Source organism: Castor canadensis, chromosome X (genome assembly GCF_047511655.1).
Source record: "Castor canadensis chromosome X, mCasCan1.hap1v2, whole genome shotgun sequence".
Classification (NCBI taxonomy): domain Eukaryota; kingdom Metazoa; phylum Chordata; class Mammalia; order Rodentia; family Castoridae; genus Castor; species Castor canadensis.
The window spans coordinates 139014813-139041192 of NC_133405.1; the positions used below are offsets into that span (position 1 = coordinate 139014813).

The following is a 26380-nucleotide window of genomic DNA, read 5'->3' on the forward strand; positions in this document are numbered from 1 at the left end:
ACAATATTATTATGATGTGGGTTTTTTTCTTTTTGTTGGTAGTACTGAGGTTTGAACTCAGGGCCTTGTGGTTACCAGGAACACAGTCTTCCTATCTCTGCCTCTTGACTACCAGGGATTGTAGAAACATGCCCCCATACCTGGCTTGTTTTTGAGACAGGGTCTTGCTAACTTTTGCCCAGGCAAGCCTTAAACCTCTATCCTCCCATCTGTGCCTCTGGCATAGCTGAGATTTCAGGCATGTGCTACCACACCCAGTCAGGAAATATATGTGTTTTTTAAAAGTCTATCCAATAATAAACACACACACACATATTTGTTCCTTCTGTTATTGGAGATATACAAATATCTTTTTGGTGAACAAGTTGTTCATATCATGTTTGTCACCTTTTCATAACAATGCCTGAGATAATCATCACTGAAAGAGAAAAAGTTTATTATGACTCACAGTTTTGGGGGTTTAATCCCTGGTCAGTTGGTCCCAAAGTGTAGAGCCTGTGGCAAGGCAGTTCATAGGTATAGGAATATGTCACAAAGCAAAACTGCTTAACTCATGGCCAGGAGGTGAAAAGACACTGAGGAGGAGTCCAGGGTGCCCAAATCCCTTTTAAAGGCATGACTCCAATGACCTAACTTCCTCCTTTAGGCCTCACTTTTTAAAGGTTCCACCACCTCCCCACAGCGCAAGCTTGGGAACTAAGCATTCAACACGTTGAACTTTGGGGGACATTTAAAAGCCACCTATAACACATGAATATTATTTCACTTAATCATCCCTAAAACTTACAAGACAGCTATTTTTAATATGTGTTTCACAGGTCAATTTCCTAAGAGTCACAGAATTCCACTAACTTTCCAACAAGGCAAAGTGAGAGTGGAGACTTGATATGAAGCAAGTCCACTACTAGGTCAGGTTGATTCCCTTCCCCAGTTTTGGTCATACTGCCCAAGAGTCCTTCTCTCAAGAACCTGCAAGGATTCCCCAATCCCACCATCACATCAAATAACAGCCGGCTTGCTGTTTAACTTTACCGGGAGGAGACCCGTAATAGGGAAGGTTGGTGTTTTTCCTCCCATAAATGAATGAATGAGCCATGGAAAGTATGTAATAAAAGCTAACATTGATTTAGGGCTTCTCTCAAGGCAATTCCTTTCATCTTCTGAATTTTGGGGATGAGACAATAGGGACAGAAATGTTTAAATACACACGTAACATTATAGGCATCTTGAACCCAAGCAATTGAGTTGAAAAATCTGTGAACATAGCTACAGCACTATCTTGTATGTCTGATTTACCAAGTAGAAATTTTAGACATTGCTCATTTATAGCCAACTTCCCCTAACCCAACTTTAAATGTGGGTTTGTATTCCTCAACTTGAAACTGACTGGGGAGGATAAACTCCTGGGCTCTGAAAGTGAATAGGAGGTATGTAAAACTAGCCAATCTCAGACACATTTCCAACAGTTCCTTCAAAAACCCTGTCTAAGAAATGAACTAAACAAAAAGTATCTCTCCATCTGTTAACCACCACCCAGGTATCAGTCCTTTGCAGGTGTCTAAGTACAATTTTGCTGCTTTTAAAAAATTGTTTTGGAAATGAGTCTTCATGAAATAATCAGAGCAACCTAGGTCTGAGAACAGGGATGACAGTCTGACCATAGGACTGCTGGAGAGAGTGACCTTAAACTGTTAATGATGTTTGCAAATACTGCAGCTTGTTTGGTGGCAGGGTATTTGAAGATTTCTAAACAGCCCAAAGGAAGGTTTGCGGGGTGGTTCTAGCATGGTGGCCCAGTGTGCCATACCCACCTGTTCTGCCACTCTGGCACCAGGAAGCTCTCTGTCACAGCTGGTTTGCACTGGGATTAGCTGCTCTTTGCCTTAGGTGTAGCTGGGGATGTGGTTTCTGTAGTGATGGGGCTGACTGCAGAGATCTATTGGCTGCTGGCTTTGTAAATTTCATTCAGTTTCATCCAATAGCAGAGGGAGAGCCTGAGACAGCAGGACCTCTCTCCTCAATCTCGCTTTTTCTTGCAGACCGTTCTCTCTCCCTTCTCTGTCTCTCAGCACAGAGCTCTATTCAGCGCTAGCTCTGTCCTTCCTGCTCCAATTCTGCCACTTTTTCTTCCTTGCCACAGACCATTGACAACAGAAACAACGAATTTCCTCCAAAAGGTGGTGTCCTTGGTCCTTACATTCCTTTGGATGAGCAATGTAGTTGGTGGCTGCACTACATCCATCCTCCTGAATCACAGCCTCCCTTTGGGCTCCTTAGAAAAATCGGGATGTGTAAAGAGAACTCTTAGAGTGGATGCAGCTTTTCCACGGCTAAGGTAGGTGTAGTTTCAAGATGCCGGCAGGCTAGCATTCTTTTTCTTCTCCTCCTCCTCCTCCTCCTCCTCCTTCTTCTTCTTCCTCTTCTTTTTTAAAGCTATTTAAACATTTTGACTTGTAGTTGCTCCCCTGCAAAGGCTAGAAAGCCTGACTGCAGACATTTCAGCTTCCCTTAATCTGACATTTATTTTTCTTTGATTTTGAAAATTTGGACAGGACTTTCTCCTGTCCCTCTATGTCTTAGGTGCGGGGGGGTGGTGTGTGGGGAAATGTATGTAAGTCTTGTCATGTTCACACCACACGCACATCTCCACAGAAACATTTGATTATTTTGTGACTTGAAAAAAAATGGGACCACTGACTTTGGAAGCATTTTGCTGCAATCAGGTATTTGAACTGCTCTGGGGCTGTGTGGGATGTGTTTACAAAGTAGCGCTGTCCAACATACAAATAAACAGAAGTGGTGGAGAGAGGGGAAAAATATATATCTGCAGTCCACAGAGGAAGCAGAGTGCCAGTTCTGTACCAACCCTGAGTAGTGATGAAGACAGAGTTCTGGTAACTGGGAGCAATCAGAGCTTTTCTTTAGCTTTCTTATTGCCCCCTCCTTCTTTCAGAAATCTGTCAGCCACCACCTCCTGCGGTGCTTTTGTGGGGGGTTAACAGGAGAGAAACCAGGCAAACAGGCTTGGCTGGGTTTGCATTAAGCGATTCCCGCTCCCCCCGCCCCCCTTCATCTGCTGGCCTCGGACAAGATGACGGTTTGTGCGATGCTCGAAATAACGCACGTGATGGATTAGGACCTGGCTTGGGTTTGCGAGCAAGCCGACCCAGCACTCTGGAGACCCTGGGCTAAGGAAGAGATGAGTTGGATTAGCGCGGTTTCTGCAAAGCTCGGGGAGGGGGGCTCCCTGCACCCCTTTTCCCAGGTGTGTGAGTTGGGGTGTGGGGGGACGCACCCCGGGGTGCTGGGGGGGCTGGTGGTTTTGCTTAGGGAGTCTGTGCATCTGTCCTGGACCTTTTGGAGGAGCATGCAGCTGCCGCTCTGGGCACCGTCCCTGAGCTTTCCCAGAGGAAGAGAAAAGTTGGTGGCTGAGGGTACAGGCGCCAGGCGCCCTGGCCCGGGTCTCAGGGGAACTGAAGTGTCAGTCGGTGTCTGTAGAGGACGCTCCTTCCCGGGACAGACACGGCTGGGCGCGAGACGCAGCAGCCCCCCAAGTGCCAGTGGGGGCGGGGTTCTGAGGAGTGGGCTGCACAACGACCACCACCCTAACGCGCTGTCCCGCGCTTTACCTGCAGTTCTACGCCCCCACCTCCCGCCCCATGCTTTTTCCTGGCCAGATTTCGTCCCCAATCATCCCTGAGCCCTCAATTCCCGCACAACTCAGCCCCCTCCCACTCGAGCGGGCACAAGCGATGGCTCAGACCCGCCTAGCGCGGAGCCGGAGGCAGGCGACCCGGTGAGGGGTGGGCGGGGGCGGAGAGACCACCGGGAGAGCGAGCGAACTTGAACGCTGCCCCTTCCGAGGCCGAGGAGCCCGAGCCTGCGCCCTCCCTGGCGGCCTGACCTGCGAGGCGAGCGAGGAGGTATGTGACTGTGGGCGGCAGACGATGCGGGGGCGGGGGGACGCTGTGGGTGGAGAGGCCCAGGTCTCCGCCTGCGCCCCCCGCCGCTCTTCTGCACGCGGGGCGCCTCCCCCAGAGGCGCTGGTCCCCGGCCGCCCGCGCCCGGCTCTCCTCGCCCGGCGCCGTGCGGCTCTTTCGCCCTCCGAGACACCGGTAGGCTTGGGTTCGTCATCGGGGTCCCGGGTGCCAGCTCTGCCCGGCCTCTGCGCCCGCGGCCCGGGGTCCGCGGCCCGGCGGAGCCCTGGGCCCGGGCGCAGGATGCAGCAGACACCGCGGCCTTGCTTGCGGGAGCTGCGGAGGCGGAAGCCGGGGTCCTTGCGAAGCCCCAGCCCCGAGGCCCGATCGGGACCACCCTGGGGCCGGGGGGCCCGCGTGGAGGGCGAGAGGCGCAGCGAGGACGTCCTCTGCCTGCCCCTGCGCCCCCAAAGCCCCTGTTGTGATTCATTAACGTATTTATCGGCCGCGGGCCTTTCCCCGCTGCTTTCTCTGAGGCGCCGGCAGGCGAGGGCCTCTTGGAAACGCGTTTTCGGAGCCTCGGTGCCGCCGAGCCCGGGCTGGTGGCCGCGGGTGCGGGAGGCCGCGTTGCGGGTGCCGGGAGGGGCGGCCGGCGCGGGCCCCGCGGTGCGCCGAGGCTGCAGCGGCGCCTGCGCCCGGAGCTCGCAATGAATTAAGCCGCGAGCTCGCACGAGTCTGGGCTGCACCCGGAGAGCCGAGCCCAGTCTGTCATTTGAACCCAACTTAGGACATTTGGGGTGAGGGTTGGGGATTTGCTGGTGGGGTGTGTGTGTGTGTGTGTGTGTGTGTGTCGTGGGGGGGGTCCTGAACTAAGCAGGTGCTGCTCTTGCTAGCAGAATCCGCAAGGTGGTGGTATGCATTCTTTGATCGGGCATTTTCTTTCATTTTATTTTATGTTTCTATTTGAGCAGTTGGGGGCTAACGCTTTTATGTGCTCAGATGCTTCCTGAAGCGATCCTTGGGTGGCAGGGCTTAAACATTAGCCATTTGCCCCGGACGCTTTTCTGACATTGGGGTTTGGTGCACGCAGGCTCCCATCTCAGAAGCAACCGTTAGCATGATTTCCGGGGACGCAAATAGAAAAAGCAAAAGTTTAGAGAGACCTAGTTATCCTGACAAAGCAGGGTGACCAGTTCGTGTGCGGGGCAGCAGAGAAGGACATGCCTAAGTCGGCTCGGGCGATTCCTTCTTAGCTAGAAATGAGAGCCAGGGCGTGAAGACCTGCTTTGGTGCTGAGCGAGGCGGGATGGGATCGGCTCTTCCGAGGGTCCCTTGCTTTGCATTGCAATTTCCTGGACAGTGCCAGAGCCAGGAGGAACGGCCCCATAGAGAAGAAATCAGCATTTTTGTGGGGTAGATTTGGGGAGTGCAGACTTATTTTTCATGCTTTTAGATGGTTGTGAGGAAGGTGTTAACAGTAATCCTCTAAAGCTTTGCCATAGGCATTCCTGTGCAGATGAGGTAGAAGATTTGGGGGGGGGGGCGATGGTACATGGTTGTATGATCCCTTATTTACAGAATAAAAACTATGAAATTTAAATTTTTCCTGGAATTAAGGACTTCGTAATTTCACAGAGGCCTCTACAAATAATATATTTACTCAGATGAGAAATTCGGTGTATTGTTACCGAAGAAAATGTAGAATGAATTTGAAGTATACATATATTCCTACATGTATATGCATATATATGTAAATTTAAAAGAATATCTGCTTTGATAGGTAAGAATATAATCAGGCCAATTGTAGCAAGTGGAAAATTACTTCATCAGTTTTAAATCACTGGATTAAAATGACAGGTTTGATTTTTTTTTTTTTGAAGCCGGAATGATTTCAGGCAGGGATTTAAAGATAATTGCATTTTCATAATAATGAATATGCTTGGGTGCTATTTTAAATGTACTTTGATATATTCTTCTTGAGCAGAAAAATTGTTGCCTTCCTTTGTGTGTTTTTAAACAGAATTGTGCCAATATACAGTTGACCTTAAAACCAGTAGTCCACATAATTTTTACTCAAGACTAAGAATACAAAAAGGACATTTGGTCAGTGACTGATTGCTGCATGAGGCAGGTAACGCAGGTATCACGATGCAATTACATGTACAAGTGAATAGATCTGAATGTATTTGCAAGTTTGCACTTTTTGACCTGGAAGGTAGACTATTGCAAAGTATAAGGGTTTTTGGTTTTGGAACTTGACCTTTTTCATTTTTTTCTTTGTAGTAATTTCGGAGAGCTTATTAATGGTCTGAGCACAAGGACTCCAGTGCTGTCCGAATTGGCACATTGCATCACTTTCAGAACCCAGAGGGGCTCTGTAAGAACTCTGTACGATTTTCTGCTTTTATCCCTTGACTGCAAGGAAAAGCTTCTCACAAAAGTAAACCTTCAAGTGCACTGGTGAATAACCTCAGTTTAACATCCTTCCATTTTAATTGGTACTCCATATTTTAAGCCTTTTTTGTACAACTGAGTGTAGTCAATAATGCGACTTGTTGGCTGAATTTATTCTTTTCCGATGCAATCAACATACAAAACTGGTTTAAGTCCTTTAATGCCCTCACTTAGAAGACGTGCTTATCTGGTTAAAACACACATGCCACACGTGAGGAGAGCTCATTTTAGTATGTGAAAGTCAAGTGTAAAGAACAGACTTCTCAAAGTGTGTAACATAATGTAATCCTTCAGCAGTACTGTCTGCATTTTAACAATCTCTCCCAATCCACAGATGAGAAAAATGTGTTCAAATGAGTTTAAGTCACTCGCCCCTCCTTTCTTCCTGGATGCTACGGAGGTAGGTGAGGAAAAGGGTGCATCTCAGCGCCTCCCTCACTGTGTCTGTGAAGTGTCCCTAGAGGCTGCCTTCTACAGACAGAGCCACACCTGATTTCTGCAACTTGTCAGTGACAGGTTTAGATACCAATGACGACGATGATGGTGATAGGAAAGTCAGCTCCTTCACAGTCACTTTGAGGAGTGGGCGTCTAAATGCAAGCCCTCCCGGTGGAGACTACGTGCTCTGAGTGTGCTGCCAGCCAGTCTGTGAGTAATTTCCACCCTGCCCTTTTTCTCCAAGCAACCTACGTTTGATGGCAGTAGAGAATATTCTTGAATTTCTTGGAACAAAACAAGAAGTGATATTGCCTAGAGGTCTGACATTTTGCTATATATGAATATATATAATTAATATAATATAATACATTAAAAGGCTGTCTACCTGCAGGAGGTTGTACTGCACATATGTAAATAAATGAGTAAATAGACAAATGACTTGTGATATCAGAACGTGAATGGAAAATTGATAGAGAACAGTCAATTCTTCTCACAGCTGTGATTTCCAGTTTCAAGCATTTAGTGTTGCGTTCACGTGTCCCAGGTGTGTGTGTGGAAACCATCCAGTCACTTCTACATTAAACCTTATCCCTGGCCCAATCCACGCTTCTTCCTCCCAGACATGATACCTGACAGAGAACTGTGTATTATGATGTTGGTTTCTTTTATGAACACAACGTATCAGATGCATACAAAATACCATTTCTGGAGAGGAAAGGTGAAATTGGGGCTTAATTTAGGAAGCAGATGTGATAGCATGAACCTTTAGGGTCTCACTGGGCGAGGAGTCACATTACAGGAGACAAATCTTTATTTCTGGGTAGCTCCAAGGAAATGACATGTACTTGCACAGCTCTTTGAGTATATGGAACCATGACCCACAATTTGCTTGGGTTGTTTTATTTAAAATGTATGTTATATAAATAAATAGTGACTCACCACAGTAACAGTACTATTTTTAGTTTACAATCAGACTTTTTTAGTTCAATATGCTAATATTGGTGATCACTTTGGTTTTAAGAGGCTGGCTCTGATTGGCTCTGATTGGATGGTGACGTGGTGTTCTTAACGCAATCGCCCTGGACATACAGTTTTATTAATGACTTCTGCATGCATCTCACTTGTTCCCAACCCAAACCTCTCATCCAGGCTCCTTTCCTGTCCTTGTTTGCTATTTGTTTTGTGTTTTGAGGAGGACAAGAGTATTTTGCAAAATGTGACTATTTTTAAATTTGCAAGTTAGCTGGTCATTCATGTTAAAACATAAAGAAACTGGGATTGTTGTAAATTGTGTTCTTTGATGAATTTTTGGACCCTTTACAGAAAGGACCAAGATTAGGGAAAGTATGATTCGCACTGATAAAAAACCTGATCCCATTTCACTGTTCTGTTTTCTGCAGTGCAGAAGTCTCCTGTGTGTTGCTCATTATGGCTGCTATGGCTTTGGCCAAAAGTGTCACTTTCCACGTTTAATACTTTGACCTCACCAATGTTTGCTGTCGTGAACTTTTTGATGACGTGTATCACATTACTTCACAGTCAGGCAGGATAGGCCGCTGAGATACGCCTGTGGTCTCAGAACTAACAGGTGGAATGTGTAAAAAACAGATTTTTGATCCTTACAATGGGTATAACTCTGTGAATAGGTGAGATGGGAATACCCATGAAAATAAACACTTGTTTTTAAATAAATCAAATATGTCATCGTTAACTGCTTTTGTAAGTGAGACATACACATAGCCTACAGCCACGTGGTAAGAATTGCAGTGTGTCTGCAGGTTCGTGTACATATATATGTGCACATGTGGAAATGCTACGAGGGGCTCTGTTTTGTTTTTGTCAGTCACTGCAACACCCCGTATATAAAACTGTGTGTGTGTGTGTGTGTGTGTGTGTGTAGCAGATGAATGGTGTGGTTCCACTACCCACTTTTCTTATCCCCACCATTCACTAAACACGATATGAAAAAGTTCATTACTTAAGCTTCCTATAATTGGCATGTGTATATTCATCAGTGAGAGATAACGATGCTTATTAGCAATGAGACTTAAACAGAGTGTATGTGTTTAGGGACAGGTACACATTTTTTCTGCATTTCCTCAGGGTATTCTTTCTGGCGTGAGTAATGTTTTGTAAACAGTTGTGATTACCTGGGTCTCCATGACACAGTCTACAGAATCTACGTGATAAGATACTGTCCTCTCTGAACATCAGCGTTGGGCCATGCTGCTTGCTGTGATGGAGAATTGATACGTTTTACAAGGACCAAACTGGGCTGTCTTTGAAAAAGCCTGAAGTCACAGTCCTTTTGTCTGCCTTTGTAGGAGTCACACCTTTATTTCTGTCCTGCTCAAAGAGCTCTGCTGAAAAGCTGTTCCCACTGAAGCCTGTGGAGCAGCCCTGTGTTCACTTTCCATAAACACCAAGAGGTTTGAAGTCACGTAAGCTGAAAGATTGCAATACTCTCTTTATGATAATGGCCCCACAGACTACCTAGGACTGTTTATTCCCATTGCACCCACCAGGACCATTGACTGTCCCAGGTGACAGCAGCAAAGGCGAATGAGTGCCAGCCGACTTCCTGCCCTAGGCCGCCTCTTCGTCACTGTGCGTGCGTTCTTTACCATTTCAAGCCACTGGACTGCCTGCAGACTTAGGTCCCTGAAGTGTCAGGCCTCGGGGCAGAGTAGCCACAGCTACAACTAAAAGATATTTTCTTGCATTAAATAGTTTTATTTGCAAATTAAGTACACAGAGCTTTTATCATATACACTAGTGAAAGATCGTATTAAAAATATACAATATATATGATATATTTAAATTTCAATCTGTGTTAATTTTCTACATACTGTTCTACATATAATCCCAGGTATGTATCTTTATATACTTTTGTTTTTATGCAATTCATGTACTTGATGAAGAAAACCATCTTTGTTTAAACTGCTCCATATTTCTGTATTACTTTATTTATTTAATTGTAGTTATATACAATTTATAAACTTGCTGAGGAAAGTGTGTAGTATGTATTTATTTATTTACTTATTTTGGTGGTGGTAGAGATTGAACAGATTTTTTTTTTTCCCCTGAGACAGGGTCTCACCATGTGCCCCAACCTGGACTCAAACTCATGATCTACCTGCCTCCACCTCCCGGGTGCTGAGATTACAGATATGTGCCACCATGCCTGGTTAGCCTGTATTACTTTTACTAGCTGGATTTCAAAATTCAGTGCAAAGTCTTTACATAATAATAGTTTGCATAAATTTAACTCTTTTTATAAGTGTAATTGTATAAAATTTCTATAAAATACATATATGCATTTAATGTATTCAGAATGCTTTATGCAAAAATAAACTGTACTTAAATATTTAATATATAAACATACATAATTCTATATGAATATAAAATGTTAAAATTCATGTAACTATATAATAATGTGTGTCTATATGGATACGTGCATATATGTGTGTGTGTGTGTGTGTGTGTGTGTGTGTGTGTGTGTGTCTATGAGTGTACATGCACATGTATACCAAGAGAGGGAGGAATTGCCATGCATTTTGCAGAAAGAAAGTGGAGTGGATTTCCAGGCTGGTCCACAGTGGCTACATTTAATAGTCCACACAGACTACATTCCAGTGAAGTTGAAGAGCTAGCTGTTTAGTGGCACCACGGTGCCAATCTTGGTACTCACTGAAGCAGTTGATTCTTGGCGTGCTTTTCTGAACCAGCCAGGAAACCTCTGTCGGTGGCTGTTCGCTTCAGGTCAGTGTCCCACCCCCCTCAATGGATGCGTGCTTCTGCTCTTAGCATAAAAAAGTCATAGAAAGGTAAGAAAGCATGCCGGGTTATGCAGACCTCAGCAGGAAAGAACAGCTGCACAATCAGCGATGCCTGCTCTGTGCAGTTCCAGGTGGTGGTGGTGTTGCTGCATCCAGGCTTCTGCTTGCAATTCTGCGGGAGAAAGCATGCTGGCTAAGCCACTTGTGTTGTTTTGCTCAAGATGAAAACTCAACACGGTAGGTTCAGGAATATAGCTTCCTTTCATGGACAAGAAGGGAGTTTGGTAACTAAGATATATTTAGCATTTTATGGAAAACAGTATCTTATTCCAACTGGAGCTTGTTCTTCACAAATGTTCTTTAGTTCATCACTTGTTAATTTTTATTTATTTATGTATTTTTTTGGTGGTACTGGGGTTTGAACTCAGGGCCTCATGCTTGCTACTCAGGTGCTCCACGACTTCAGCCACTCCTCCAGCCCTGTTTTGTGTTGGGTATTTTGGAGAACTATTTGCCCTGGCTGGCAGGAAATGCAATGCTGCTAATAGAGAAGTGAATTGTGTGTATCTGTGTGCATTCAGAGACCCTACCTGGGTGTAAATGTTCATAGGTAATTCGTCAAGGTATTTACTCCATGTATATACAGCCTCTTGCAAATTTGGGATATACCTTTTTTTTTTTTTAATTTCATCTCTCCTCCCTGCACTCCCTCCTTTTTCCCCTCCTTCCCCCCTTTTCTTTTCTTCTTTCCTTCCATCTCTCCCTCCCTCCCTTTCCTCCTTCCTTCTCTCCCACCTTCCTCCTACCTCCCCTCTTTCTTCCTTCTGTTTGGGTGAATAAATTGTCCCAGGAATCAATGAAGACAGTACAATACGAGAACAGGTCAAATGGCACGCCATATTACCACAGCTGGTTACACTTTACAAAGTGTTCAAGCCTTATTTTTAGCCATGATTTTCATTTTAATGAACCCTACGAATACATACATGCATAAAGAAATTGCTTTGATTCAGCAGAGAATTGATCCCTTATGAGATTTTTCAAACAGGAGAGCAACAGTAGAACTTGCTTCATTGTCTAATGGCCATTTCCTTTGGTTTTTTTAAATATCAATAAATGACAGATATTTCAGCATTGGTGAGGCATGGATGATGCCTTGGATTCTGATGTATTTGTGTCTAACAGATTCTGAAAACACTTCTAATTGTTTCAGACTCCATCCTGCCTCATATAATCTACTTTTCTATAATTTAAGTCTTTTAGAATGGTGAGACAACTGTAATAAGGGTGAGGCAAGATTATTTAAATATGGGACGTGATTCTTTAAATATGTGAAGCTGGGCGCCGGTGGCTCACACCTGTAATCCAGGCTACTCAGGAGGCTGACATTGGAAGGATCGCGGTTCCAGGCCAGGCTGGGCAAAGAGAGAAACAAAAGTTGTGAGAACCCTTGATTTCTGCAAGGAAAAAAGCAGGCTATGATGGCATGTGCCTGTCTTCTCAGCCACGGGAAGTGGAAAATTGGGTAATTGTGATCCAGGCCATCTGGGCAAAAAGCGAGACCCCATCTCAAAAATATGCAAAGTGAGGAGGGCTGAGGGCAGGGCTGAAGTGGTAGAGCGGCTGCCTAGCAAGTGGGAAGACCTGAACTGCCAAAAAATTATATATGTATATATAAAAGTGAAAACATGATAGCAATTGATGGGGAATGCTCTCAGAGCAAGGATTCTTTTGTAAATAGTGTCCGTGGTCACATATTTTTCAACGCTTCCTATGTCATACTGCTGCCTTGAATTTACACTGAAAGCAGACACATTAAGGACATTTGGTGCCTTGCACTAACCAACTCAGCAGACAGAGCAGGTCATTTGACCTCCTGTGTCACAGTCTCATCCAAATTAACAGTGCAGCAGTGCTCAGAAACTTCTCTATTCCAGTGACACAGAGTTGAAACAGGTTATGAACTTACTGAAAGTATTTGAATTACCAAGATGATTTGGAGAAACGAACTTATTGTTTCTGTACTTCAGTTTCCCTCATTTATTTTACATTCGTTGGGGACCCATAAGTGACCTTGCGAAGAACCTAAATTAGTTGTTTCTTTTCTGTACTCACCGAGTGTCAGTGCCATTTTCACCTTTGTCTTTGGCGTGTGCTACTGGGACTGGACTCAGGGTGGCGTTGTGCTCTAGCACTGCAGCTGCCATGTCAATCCCATTTTCATTTCTTAGTAGCAGCAAATAAATAAGCAAATTAACTTAATTAAATTTAAAGTAAAATGAAATAAAAAGGAAGAACCAATAAACACTGAAACGATCTTACTACCTTTAAGACAAATTCGATCAGAAGTTATCTCCACTGTGCTTGTGTGTGTTAAAGCAAATGACAGCTTGCTTCCATATGCATAACTCTTCTTAAATACTTACAGGTAACACTTCCCACACTGGCTCAAGTGTCAGGAATTACACTCATTCTGTCATTTCAGATGGTGGTATTATAGTTAAACATTACCTTCTGCAGTAGAACAGGCTAGCAATATTGATTACTGACCAGAGGAAGGTGTCTGGTGAGGGATCACGGAGTTCATTGCAATCCTTAGTGAAAAAGGAGGCCGTTCGATCTAACGAATGCTTTTCCATGGTTCATTGTCCAAACCTTCAGTTCCTTTAGGTGCCGGGCTTGCTCTGCTTGTTGCATTGGAGGCCTAAGCATACATGTACACACAGCAAGTGAACTCAGATGCCAAGCTTAGTCTGTGGCAAGAAATGGAATAGTTTAGATCACATTAGAGAGGCTTATTTGCAACTGATAGACTATGAGAGCCATTGAAAGACCGGGGAATAACAGGAAAATAGCAGCTTATATTTGAATAGGCATTTGCTTATTGTCACAGAGGTCCTTGAGGTAACAGCTACCTATAACCCAGTAGGTGGGACGGGAAAGATTCTTCCTTCTGGGTTAAACAGCAAAACAAACCCCAGAGAAAATGGAATAGTTACTTGAAATGGGAAAAAAATAGAACAGTTACCTGGGAGTAAAATAAGAGTTAAATATGCAGAGACAGGAAGCATAACACAGAGACCCTGGGATGTAAAACCCAACATGGAAAAAGCCGGAACTGATTGCAGCATGAAACAAATGAATCCTAGTGGAAAAGCATTACTGTGGGAAATACATCGTCTCATTAAAGTCTGACAATCCACGTCCATGGTAGGATGTGGGAATGAGATAATAGTTCACACGTTGCTCCATCTAAAATTTGTGTGGCCATGGTTGTGATGACCCTTTTGCATTGACAGTTTCATGGGTAAACTGTGAATGTTTGTGATAGGATTTTGATGGCTAGGTTCCCTTTGCTTATTAACCAGAATATGACATCAAATTTATGAAAATTCACAGACAATTCCAAAACTAGGTGGGTGACGTTCATTTCACAATAAAATGTGCTTGGGGTTAAGGGAACTAAATAGAATGACAAATACCCCATGTTCTTACACATGGAAGCGAAGCATTTTCTCTCATACAAGTGGAGAGTTGTCAACAGGATGGCTGGAGGCAGGGAGGGAGGGATGGTTGGATAGTTAGTAAGCATGGCTGGAGGCAGGGAGGGAGGGATGGTTGGATAGTTAGTAAGCACGGGGGTGGACTTGGGTAGTGGGGATAGCTCTTACCGAACGCTCTGCTCCATTGTAGGGTAACTTGTTGATCACAATTAATTGAATATTTAGTAATAGCTAGTAAAGTAGGTTTTGAATGTTTCCAGCACAGACAATTGTACATGTTGGGGTAACAGATGTACCCATTACCCTGATCCTGGCATTACACATTTTGTCCTTGTATCAAAATAGTACACTGACTCCCATATATATGTACCAATGTTATGTGTCAATTTAAAAAAAAACTTAAGATGGGCATGGTGGGCATGGTGTTCCAGCACTAGGGAGGATCCCAAGTTCGAGACCAGTCTGGTCTTCATAGTGAGACTCGGTCTCAAACAAAAATCCTCCCCCAGCTGTGTTTGGCTATTTAACCTATTAATATCCAATTAATAAGAAATTTTTCATTTGAAGAATGTCTAGCATGTGGCTGGTGAAGTGACTCAAGTGGTTGAGCACCTGCCTAGCAAGCATGAGGCTGTGAGTTCAAACCCAAGTACCATACCAAAAAAACCCCCAAAACCCAAAAAAAGATGTCCAATATGCATCTTACTATATATGTGTAAAGTAGATATTCTTGTATGTATACATATGTAAATTATGCATTCGTATATGTATACATACATATGCAAACTACATGCATATATATTGTGTGTACATAGATAATTGAGAAGTGCCTCCTGTAGATTAGGAAAGACAAGTTCTCTGTCTCATGCATATACCATCACAGTATCTGTGAAAAATTCAAATTATTATTTGTGCTCAATTAAAATTTTTGCAGTTCCAGTTCTGTTGCAAAATCATTCCAGGGTATGCATTTGCCTTATCTCTTCCTTTAACGGAAGGAAAGACATTGCTAAACTTCATTTAAATCCCTCACACCATCAAAGAAATGGTGTTTAAGCTAGAGGCTGTATGTCCCTAGCATCCACAGAGGCCCTGGCGTCTTCCTGGGGAGTGCGACCTGAACCCAGGGGCCCACAACACCACGTAGGTGAGAAGACAGCTGTATATTCCCTCCTACAATGGCCATTGATTGCTCTGTCTGGTTTCCCTTGAGCTTGGCAGTCAGTGGGGACCTCTTAGTGGAGGCAGTTTATTCAATGACCTCTGTTCTAAGGACCCTCGCAGCAAGCTGTGGTCCCTTGTGATGCTCCTGGTCCTGGCATGCTTACCAAAGCAGCTCAGTAGGAAAGTAAGATCTTCCTTCTCCTGCGCTGATAGCTTCCAAAGCCTACATGAACCTGTAAAACTGCACTCAAATGAATACATTGCCCTTGAGCAATGTAAGGTATAGTCTGTTGGTGTGCTCATGATAAAATTAGAGAATAACTTAAATCACAAACAGGCCTTCCTAAATGAACCTCAGTAATCGTTTCTGTCCTTATTTGCACATAAGGAAACTGAATCCCAGACAGAGCCAGTGATGTATCCTAATTTAAAACACTACTTATGAAATGGAGATGAATTACCTGAAATTTCAGTCTTTAACATGATTTTTTTTGCCAATTCTTGAGAATTTACAATATTAAAGTAAAAGCAAGCAAATAAAAGGAGCTCATTATTTCATTTTAATCATTTAACTTTATTTTTGAGTGATCACCCGTTAATGATAAGATGGGGGTTCTTGTGATAACTCCATACCTGCTTGACTAGGCGCACCCCCTCTATTATTTATCCATTCCTCCTCTCCCTCCCACCCCCTTTTCCAAGCTGGCTGCGTTTCATTTTGCTCTCTCCTTGTGTATATGGCACACACTTCCACCCTCTTCACCCCTCAATAGCCTTTCCTTTCATTTTCAAAAACTGGGTTCTTTTTCTTTCTATTGTGCAGCAGAGACTAAAACAGAGAAGTCATTTCAACAGAAGGAGCACAGCAGAAGAGAAATCTCCAGCTTGTTACTGGAACCACGTTTTGTTCTATGAATCACTAAGAAAGCAATTTGCCTAGTTCAGACCTTTTTTTCCCTCCTCCTTGATTCTTCCTTTCCGTTTCTAAGCAAGGAACCAGCATCTTCACCTTTTAAAATGTTAATTAATTGTATTTGCTTAATCAATTTTGCTATGCCTCAGACACTTTCAAGAAGGAATAAAACCTTCCTGAGGGTCCCTTGCTTTTCTCTCTGCACAGGACTGGGCTTTGTCTAACGTGGGAGCTTCACGTATTTCCTCTTTGCAAAACCTCGCGGCTTCCACTCCTGTGTCCTATTTCCAATCTGAGGATGAGAGAGTCATCTGTTATCAGTAGGTGAAAGGGCTAGCAGATGTTCTTAGAGGCAAAAAGAGCCAGGATCCCTTTGTGCTGGTGAACTTGCATATTGAGGATTTTCACCCTTCTAGAGGGACAGAAGGTAGTTTGGAAAGGTCATTTCTGAGTCTTTGTTCTAGAAGTGTTTTGGTAAATGAAGGGATTTGCGGATGAACTGTCTGTCCAATAGGAAGAATCTGCATTTTTGTGAATAGTAAACTGCATCTGAGAGCTGTTCCAAGGGGAAACGGTCAGGAGAAGGAACTGCTAACTTAACCAGAGCAGAAGGTGATCTCAAGCCACAAACCCCGCCCTCCAGGCCCTTCTGTTTTTGGGTAATGGGTTCACTGCACTGAGACCTGTGCAACCTGGAATTTTTTTTCTGTCTCAGGTATTACTGAGATATTTTCGCTTTACCTGAGGATTAATTACAGTTTGTCAGACAGCTTCAACTGTCTTGTCACTGGCTTTTGCTTTTTGCCACTCCCCATAGAGGAAGGTTAAGGTGCCATGGTGGATAAAGCTGTGTCTGACATTGACTTTTTTTCTTTTAATGTAAATAGGCTTGAAATGAGCTTTTTCTTATCTCGATGAGTGCTATTTTAGAATTTTAACTTTGTTATTGGTGCTTTTTCACATGGAGACTTTGATTCCACAGAATTAAAGCAAGCAGTTGATGCTTTGATTTGATGCAAAGTTTCAGGGATGGGAGCTAGCAGATTCATCTCCCTGGGATGATCACACAGGCTAATTTTATAAAACACAAACTCATTTTTATCATTTAGGATGTTTTTGCTATGCTGTCTCCGATTTTTAAAAGTCAACTTAAGAGTTTTCGGTTTACAGAAAAGCTGTGGAGATAGTACAGTGTTTTTTCTGTTTGCCCCACACTCACTTTACATCTTCCCTTGTCATGTTCCCTCTGTCTCAACTAAGTAACCAACATCAGCACGTTACTACTAAACAGATCTCTGAATTTATTCATATTTAACATGTTTTTTAGTAGCACATTAATTGTGCCTTAATTATCCGTGCATAGGGCTCGATGTGATTTTTTTCCATACATGCATGCAGCCCTCACTGAACAAATCCAGCCTCTCCTTACCTAATGTGCTGTGGGTGTTCCAGGGCACCACATTGCATTTAGATGTCATGTTTCCTTGTCCTCTATTTTTTGACAGTCCTGTGGCTGACTTGAGTATTTTAGAGGATTATGTAGCATGTTCCCCAACTGTGGTCAGCCTCATGTTTTAGAGTAGACTCTCTGGTTTGGGGAGGAAACCCATAGAGTTGTCTCATCACATAAAGTCAAGGTTCCATGGCACTCACTGTTGATGTTCACCTGATCACGTGGCCCAAGTACCGTATTTGCTCGCTTTCCACTCACGCTCTCCCACACACTCAGTGCCCATACACTTCCGTTGTGTGTTCTTGGGAAGCAAGTGCAATCTGAATAGGGTGGAGGAGAGAAGGGAGAATTAGTTCCTGGGTGGTGGGATCTTGACATGAATTCTGTCAATAAACACTTGTCTTTTCTCCATTTATTTGTCTAATTGTTTATATTTCATTTATCCATGTCTGTATTGGTATGGACACATGGTGTTCAAAGGTACACTTACGAGCTTTAACTGTATGACCATATTACTGCCACTTATCTTCCTTCTTTGTGCTATTTGGTGCCGTAATTTGGTCACTTGGAAATCTTTTTTGTTTGGATAGCTGGTATATGAGAAGACTTAGTGCTTAAAAAAAGTGGGGGAATCCCAACCCCTCTGGCCAAGGGGTCTTGTTTTCCACTTACAAATATGCTACCTTTAAGACTATACGTTCAGGGATCATTTCTATAGTTTGTTACAAAAATGTTACCTTCCATTGGGAAAGCTCAGACACAGTATGTGGCCAGCTCCAGTGTCTTTGTTGGACCATGCTTACTTGTGTTCATCCCTCGCTTCCCTTGCAAAGAGCAAATAGTCATCCAGAGCTTGAGAATGCAGTGGGGGTCACCCATTCCCATGATTCACCTTAATATCTGTGCGTACATAGGAATGAAGTTGAAGGAACCTATTATTGGCCAGAAGACTTCCAGTGGGAGCCAACTGGTCTTTTCACCAGGATCAATATTTATCCTCTTAACCTTAGGGTTGATTTTAGTATTAAATTTCCATGTGCACGTAGGTGGTATCACTTCAGTATTTTTGAAGAAGCATTCATTTTGGAATTCTGGTAACTGGATCCATTTTATGACGAAGTTATAGAAGGAAGCTGTCATTTTTGGAAGAAGCTTTTGAAAGGCAGTGTGCTTTTTTGTTGTTGTTCTTATGGAGCAGTAATGAGGAGAATTACAAGAGATATGGAACTTTTGGAAAAATCTAGACAACAATCATTCTATAAGGCAGCATTTGAACAGTCAAAAACATGTCTTTCTTCCAGGGATTGTCTGAATATTTTAAACATAGAAGACACTTATCTATCAATATCTTTATATGTGTCTTCATGTATATGACATCTATGTCCATATTCTCTCTGTGATTCTCTTACCATCTATAACTATACCAGAATTACATCATCTATGACCATACCGCATTCTGCCGTTTTGTATGAATACCTGAGCCATCCATTCCTGTGTCTCTATCTAAATCCATCTCTTTAATATCATAGCATGTTTCTATGTACCTAGTGTACATCTATATCTCATTTAAACTATTTTGAACCTTGCATTTCCCATAGTATTATAGCATGAGCCATTTTAGGGTTAGCACAAATCTTCGTAAGCATTGTTCCCGTGACTCATGAAGTCTCTCAGAAGCTCATGGCTTGACTTACTTGCCCATTCCTCTGTTTTTGACATTTACGTGATTCATGAATTTTTGTTCAATGTCTGTCTTATTTTCCAGTGTTATGGAGTTTTTCCTTTTGTATCCTTTTCAAAAACTTTGGTATAGGCTTGAAATTTTTTGAAGTATTTTACTATTTCACATTTCATTAAAAAAATCAAATAGAATAATGATCCCACGTGTCAGTCGTTCAGCTTCAACAGTTATGAGTGCAGAGCCTGTTTTTATATTTAACCTCACCCCTTTTCACCATTTGACTAGAATGACATGTAATTCATCTAAAGATCTGTCAATATGTCACTCTAAAGTACAAGAGCCATTGTTTACCTGCACACGGTGTCCTTACCATATCTAAAGTCACCAACGATAATTTCTCACTATTGATCAGCAAGTTTTAACCGTCATGAGTTTTCTATTTAAGTTTGCTGCCTCACACATGATCTGTGTGCTGCAATTGATTGACTTCTCTTTAAAATAACTGTAAAATTTTACAGTCCCTTCTCTATCTTTTCATGCAGATTCTTATTATAGAATGTATATTTCGTTTTATTTGTGCAAAAGAAGCCCTTTCCCTCCATTTGCCAACTTGACACTAGTAAAACTTATGGCAATTCTTTTGAAGTCCACAGTGCATGCGATACTCAGAAAGCTAAAGATTAAAGAAGAGCAAACTAATCTACACGAACATAACTAGTTGGCCATTATTCTTACGCTATTGTAGGCACACCCCGTTCAAGAAGTGTCTGCGTGTGCCGATGTGAGGCTGTGTGTATGTGCTTGGTAAGTCCAGCCTTCAAAACATGCTAGGGTAGGGAACTGTCATTAACTGAAGATCAATTCTTATGAAAGAAGGCATCAAAGGACTTGCAAACAAGTCAGCATAATATTAAACCTGAACTTGATTTGTTCAGATGTTTTGCAGAAATGTATCTCTCTTACAAAACGAAGTTTATTAACCTTGCCCTAATGACCTCGAGGTAGGAAAGTCCTTTGTCCTAGATGTCTGTTCTGCTCTTCGTGGGATGCTGACCGTTATCTCTGTGCTCTGCTCCCAATTAGGAGAACCCAAACCATCTCTAGACTTGGCCAGATGCCACGGTGGGGGCGGAGGTGACTCAGGCATGCTAGTTAAGAACTTGTGCTATGAAATGAGGAACATTTAGTGCCATGTCTTCACAAGGAATTTCACTGTCTTTGGGATTTTTTTAGCCTTCACACGTGTGTAGGCATGGCCACATGAATTGGGAAGCTGGATACTGACAATAACCACATTACTGGGAAGTAAGGATTCCATCAGTTGTAGTGAAGTTTGGGGAAAATCAATACAATGCATATTCAAAAAGGAAGACTGAATTGACTTGATGTAAGTGGGAGCTTAAGGAGAGGAGCAGAGACAACAGAGAGAGAGAGAGAACAAAATCCTCGATAAGTGCCTTACAGAACAAAGTGCGGATCAAAATGCAGTTAGCTTGTCTAAAATCGTGCAAAATCGTTTTGTAAATGAAAGCACAGAAGACAGTATTTGAATGTTTGATGTGCAGAATGTGACTTACGGTTCTAAAGACGTGAACAAATTGGCGAGCGCTGTCTCTTATTTAAAAGTTATTAACAGTGATGGAAACAGCACGAGTGTGCTACACAGAAAATTAAATGGAAGACTCATTGAAGATGGTGTTATATTTTCTGGGCTGTTACAGTGATTGCTTTGAATTAGATTCTCCAAGAAAGTAAAAAGTTTTAATATTCTGGGAGTGAACACAAGATGAATCTGTATGGAAAATGTGGTCTTAAGCCATGTGTTATTAACCTAAGAGAATCAGAATTAATGACACCAAGCTCACAGAACACAGTGCAGCGTTTTTCACAAGTTTTTTTGTAAGAGGTTATTTAGTATCACTTTTAATTTCTGTAATACACAGGAGCCTTTTCCTTCATTCTGTGATGACAGGATGTTTGTAAAACCAGTATTTTTTAGTCCAATCAGTGTTGATAAACTAGCAATAATACATGCTTCATATGAAATGCCGACTCCACTCCACACAGCTGCTAAAAGTCCGTAGCAAACAGGTAACACTTCAATTCTGTAAAGTTGGGTGGTGGTGGAATGTGTTGCTCTTTTTTCTAATGCTGTTTTTACATTTGTGTACATTTGTGTTTTTTCATTTGCTACAATGAAAACCTAGCATTGATTAAAATATTCACACAAGTACTTTCTTTTCTTATACATTTTTAAAGGGAATTATTCTTGAAGTGGTGATGCCATTGCTGAAACCTTCAAGCTAACTAGTAGAACATGTTTAAAATAAGATTTTGCTCTACAAAGAAGCTAGGCTCCAGCACAATATAAGATAAAAGAAAAGTTTAGTTTACTATGCAGTTATTGCATGTAGTGTGTGTATGTGCAAATGACTCGAATACAATTAGATTTCAGTTGTGCACATCCATGCAGTAGATGAATTTTTAATGTGAATTATGTAACTAGTATGCATTTTGTCTTTGCTCATCCACATGACGTAAGTGTGTAGAGCAGTCACAAGGTCATTTTTGTAGGATAATAACATGCCTGCGTGGAAGTAAACACATCTAGCCACTCATCCAGATGTTGTTCCATTTCCACAATTAATTCTAAGTGTGTGTGTGTGTGTGAGAGAGAGAGAGAGAGAGAGAGAGAGAGAGAGAAAGAGAGAGAGAGAGAGATTTAAAGACGTTAAACTTGTGGTACTTTGCTACAGCAGCGATCAGGAAGTAATACACAGAGGTGTTTTCTGTTTTTAAGCTTACTTTTTAGCTTTTGTTCATCAGCATGATGTGTAGAAGTGACAAGGTCATACACAAAGTATTTAATTGGCAGTTAAGGAGTGTACATATTGAATGTGTACACGATGTGGATTTGCTATAGGTACACATTACATAACGAATCATTATCACAACCAAACGAATGAGCATGTCCATTATCATGAACGGGGTGCATCTTTATGGGACTGGTTCAGAGGATGCAGCTGTTCGGGGAGGAGCTGGAATTGCAGCACAGATGTCCTACATAGCCTGGCTTATTTTCCACAAACAGAAGAGAGACTCCAGTGCGTCCTGTACCTACCTCAGCACATCCTGGAGTGGGGGATCTCACTTATATCTACCCTCCTCTTAAAATGGAACAAAGTGGTTTCCCTTCCCTCAATTGTAAAATGGATGCGTTGGACCATCCGCACACCCTTTCCAACCCTGTTGCTGCATTATTCACGATCAGTGATTTTTGTTATAAAAAATCTTGACTTGAATACCCTCATTTTAAGCCATGGTGAGGGATATGGCATGCTCTGTGTATATTTGGAATGTAGTGAACTTTATGGAGACCGGATTAAACATTGACAAAGCCTTGGAGAGGTGGCGTGGAACTAGGAGTGACGTAATTACAGATAACGATAACCTAGTATTCAGTTTATGATGATCTAGAAGAGAGGAGCTCAAAGGCTCTGCATCTGCAGCAAAGATAATGGAGAAGGAAATGCTAATTACCGTGTTGACCAGTGCTTGCTAAATGCAAGAGTTGAAATATCACATTTTGTCCAATAAATGTGTACAATTAATGCATATTATAAAAGCAACACAAAAAATCACCTATTACTCCACAAAGATGTGCAATTTTTATATGAATTAATTTTTTGAACATGAAATAACAAATTCAGAGTTATTCCCATGCTGAGATGTATCTAGACCTCCAAAATCAAGATGTGCAAGAACACCACAATGTGTTACTGGTGGTGCAAAAAATAAAGTGGACCAAAAGTAGACTTGGGAGGGAAATGACTCCCAGTAACCCATTTTTGCCTCTGACTTTCTTCTGTGACTCATTTTGAGAAAATATAAACAGAAACTTGTTTTCTCCAGTGTGTTTTCAACTTCTAACTCATGAGTTGTAAACATTTAGGCAAGTTCTGTCTCTGCCCCTTCTTTTATGGGCTAGGGGACATAAACTTTAGTAATTAAAGCTTTCTGTTATCCTGGGTTGATATGGTCTTGGGTCACTTAAGGAAGGGGTTATGTTCTGAAAATGTCATTGGTTCCATTGCTGTGTGGTTACCAACCATAGTGTTCTCTTGAAGCACACCTAGGCTGCGTAGTCACCTTAATGGAACGAACATCGCATATGTAGCTTTTCATTGACTGAAGTGTCCTTATGCAGCATAGGACAGTATTTCTCGACCACCATAAACTGGACGAATGCAATCCTCTTTAGCATCACACAGTATTTTACCTAAAAACCTAGTGCTGATTGCTTGCGGAAATTGGGCTTCTCTGTGAAAGATGAGGAAAAAGCACCAGCTCCTTCATGGTATAGGTAGCCTGGTTGAGGATAAAGGCACTTACAATCTTCTAAATGTTTGTGACACTGTGACTTCAGTTAGTGTGGCACAATGAACGTACCTGGCACTAGGCAACATAAGAACTGGTAGTAGGGACTGTTACCTAAGACACCGGGACTCATAGGGTGTCTTCCAAAGGAAGTGAGAACTGAAAGTTGGAAGAATATAGAAAGAAAGGAAATAAATGGTGGCAGATCTAAAGTGACAGCTAGCTGAGAGCTGGGTCTGAAGCACAGATCTCTTGCCAAGCTTCAATTGTCTTCTGCAAGTGGCATCTTTGAGGGATGAAAAGAAAAAGCAATGTCAAGCTCAGAGCTTCTGCTGAGAAAACCTAAGTGATGTGGATCAATGGAAAGAGTTGACTCATGCTCTTCAGATTGGACTGATGACTGAGTCCATAATTCCATGGCTTTTGGAGTAAATTTCCATCCATTTGATTTCTGGATTTCTTAGAAGAATATTTTCTGGATGATTATTACCAAAAAGACACACTCCATCCTTGGAGTTCCTGGCGGTAGATCTGGGGTGGAACCCAGAAGTCCCCAGGGAGGTTACTGCTACTAGTGTGGTTCAGGGTCCCCCTTTGAGGACTACGGCACAGGCTGTTTCCAGGTTGTATTTCTACAAGTAAGCTGTTTAATTGTTGAGGTGCACAACCCGTTTTATTCCTTCTTGTTTGTAAGGTGGCCTTAATAACTGTCTCATCATTTGCTTTTGCTGTTCTTTCTTCCTCTGCTGACCTATAGGCCATCTTTATGCTTTCACATTCTGACTCCCGCTGCTGGTGCGTGTTTACTGGGCATGTACAATGTGCTGCAGACTGTGAGAGATGTAAAGATTAATGACAGCACCAATAAAAACTCAGCCATGTGCTAGACATTATTTATTCCTGAGGCCTCAAATGCTTGGCTCGTAATTCAAAACTCTAGAGCAAGTTGAAAGCAGCAGATTGTTCCCCATATCAGGGATTCAAGGTTCCTTGTGTTTCAAACAAAGGTCTGGTAAATCCTGGATGCAGTTATCCCTCTTTCTCTTCCTCCACTCCTTCCTTCCATTTCCCTTCCGCCTTTCTTCTTTCTCTTTCTTCCCTTTCTATCTTCTATCTTCTTCCCCATTTTCCTTCTTTTTTCCCTTCTTCCCTCCCTCCCTCCCTTCTCTTCTTTCCTCCTCACTCCTTCCATTCCTTCCTCTTCCCCCTCCCTTCCTCCTTACTGCCACCTCATTTTTTTCTTTTCTTCCATTTATCCTTTGATACCATATTTTCACATTTTATTTTGACAAGATTATTCCAGTAGATACTGCCAGACATTGAAACATAGATATGATTCCAACCTCTGATTTGGAGATCATAATATCCCTGAGGAAACAACATGAAAAATGGAAATACTCTAGTCTACAAAGAATGCACATCATACATTCCATAAGGAGGGTAAAAACACAGACCTCAGTAGCAATGAACCATATTTCCCATTTCTGTAATTTAGGACAGTGTTGTTGCACAAAAATTACCCGATAGCCAAGGCTAAACTGCAAACATTTATCATCTCATGCATTTTTTATACATCAGGAATTCAGGAATGACGCAGCTGGGGGGTTACAGATCAGGGTTCCTCATGGTTTGCAGTCCAGCTGTAGACCACATTTCAGATTTATGATGGTTTTTGAGAACTTTCCTTTTGTGGCCATTGACATGGTCTTTGGCTCTTGGCTGCATGACCCTTCCTTAGAGGTTTTCATGCAACATTGGCTGTTGGCTTTCTCTGCATTATCCTGTTTGAATGTTCATGTTTTTCTGAAAATTGTCTGATGTTCCTTTATGAAAATCTTCTCAACCGTTGTAATTATTGTCTTCTACACCTACTTGTATCCTGATGCCTAGGCCCTTAAAAGCAGGCATTCTTATTCTGATTTCCTTCACTTCACACACTCACACACCTACATGTATCACTATGTATATAATTTTATATAATTATACTTATGTATAAATGGTCACATATTCTTAAATATCTATATCTATATTTTATATTACAAATATATTTTTATTTACAAATACAAAGACTTGCTTTTTTTTCCCCTGACAACACAGCTAAATCCCACTGATTATCCTGCAGACCATTCCACAAACCCAGTGTTCTGACTTGTATATTGCCCCTTCTTTGAGGAATATTCTCCTTCCTTGAAATCCATCATGCCCTTTCCACTTTTCCTCTGCTTTCTTTTTATTCTTTTAATTAACTTTTCTAACTCTCTGTGTCTTCATCCTCTTCAGTTACTGCTGTGTCCTAAACCCCATCCTTCTGCCATGTGTCTTTCTTCTGTTCTATCCTACATAGCTTTGCATCTACTCATGATTTCACCATCACGTCTAGCCAGGAGACCATCTCCACTGTCCTCTCTGACTTCTCTCCTTAGACATTTTTGACAGCTTTCTTCTAGTTCAGTGTGTCCCAAATTGCCTGACATCTTTCTTGCAAGCTTTCCTTGTTTTCTGCATGCTATTTTCCTGAGAATGGCATCTTCTCCACCCACTGTCATCAATTCAAATCCCCTCTCTTTCCTGTACTTGCGGTTAGGCAATTTCCAGCTCTTTTTTATTCCTCCTTCTGGGATGCATTTCCACTGCTCTTGGTCTTCTTACCGTATCATTTACTGTTTATAATATCTTGCATATGACCTTCATATTCTGATCT

At 42.3% G+C, this 26380-nt stretch overlaps 1 protein-coding gene across 10 annotated transcripts in view; it reads left to right on the forward strand.

The window, feature by feature from the left end:
• Positions 1 to 1991: 1991 nt before the first annotated feature.
• Nlgn4x (neuroligin 4 X-linked) overlaps positions 1992 to 26380 on the forward strand; it is a 269151-nt gene continuing 244762 nt past the window's right edge. For 4 of the 10 annotated variants that reach the window (XM_074063051.1, XM_074063059.1, XM_074063060.1 and 1 more), the window contains exon 1: positions 1992 to 2335. The gene's annotated coding sequence lies outside the window, so the exon portion shown is untranslated. Of the gene's footprint in view, positions 2336 to 2933; positions 3266 to 3432; positions 3924 to 3973; positions 4116 to 26380 lie in introns of those variants that run through there. The other 6 variants (XM_074063053.1, XM_074063056.1, XM_074063058.1 and 3 more) reach the window with 5 other exon arrangements.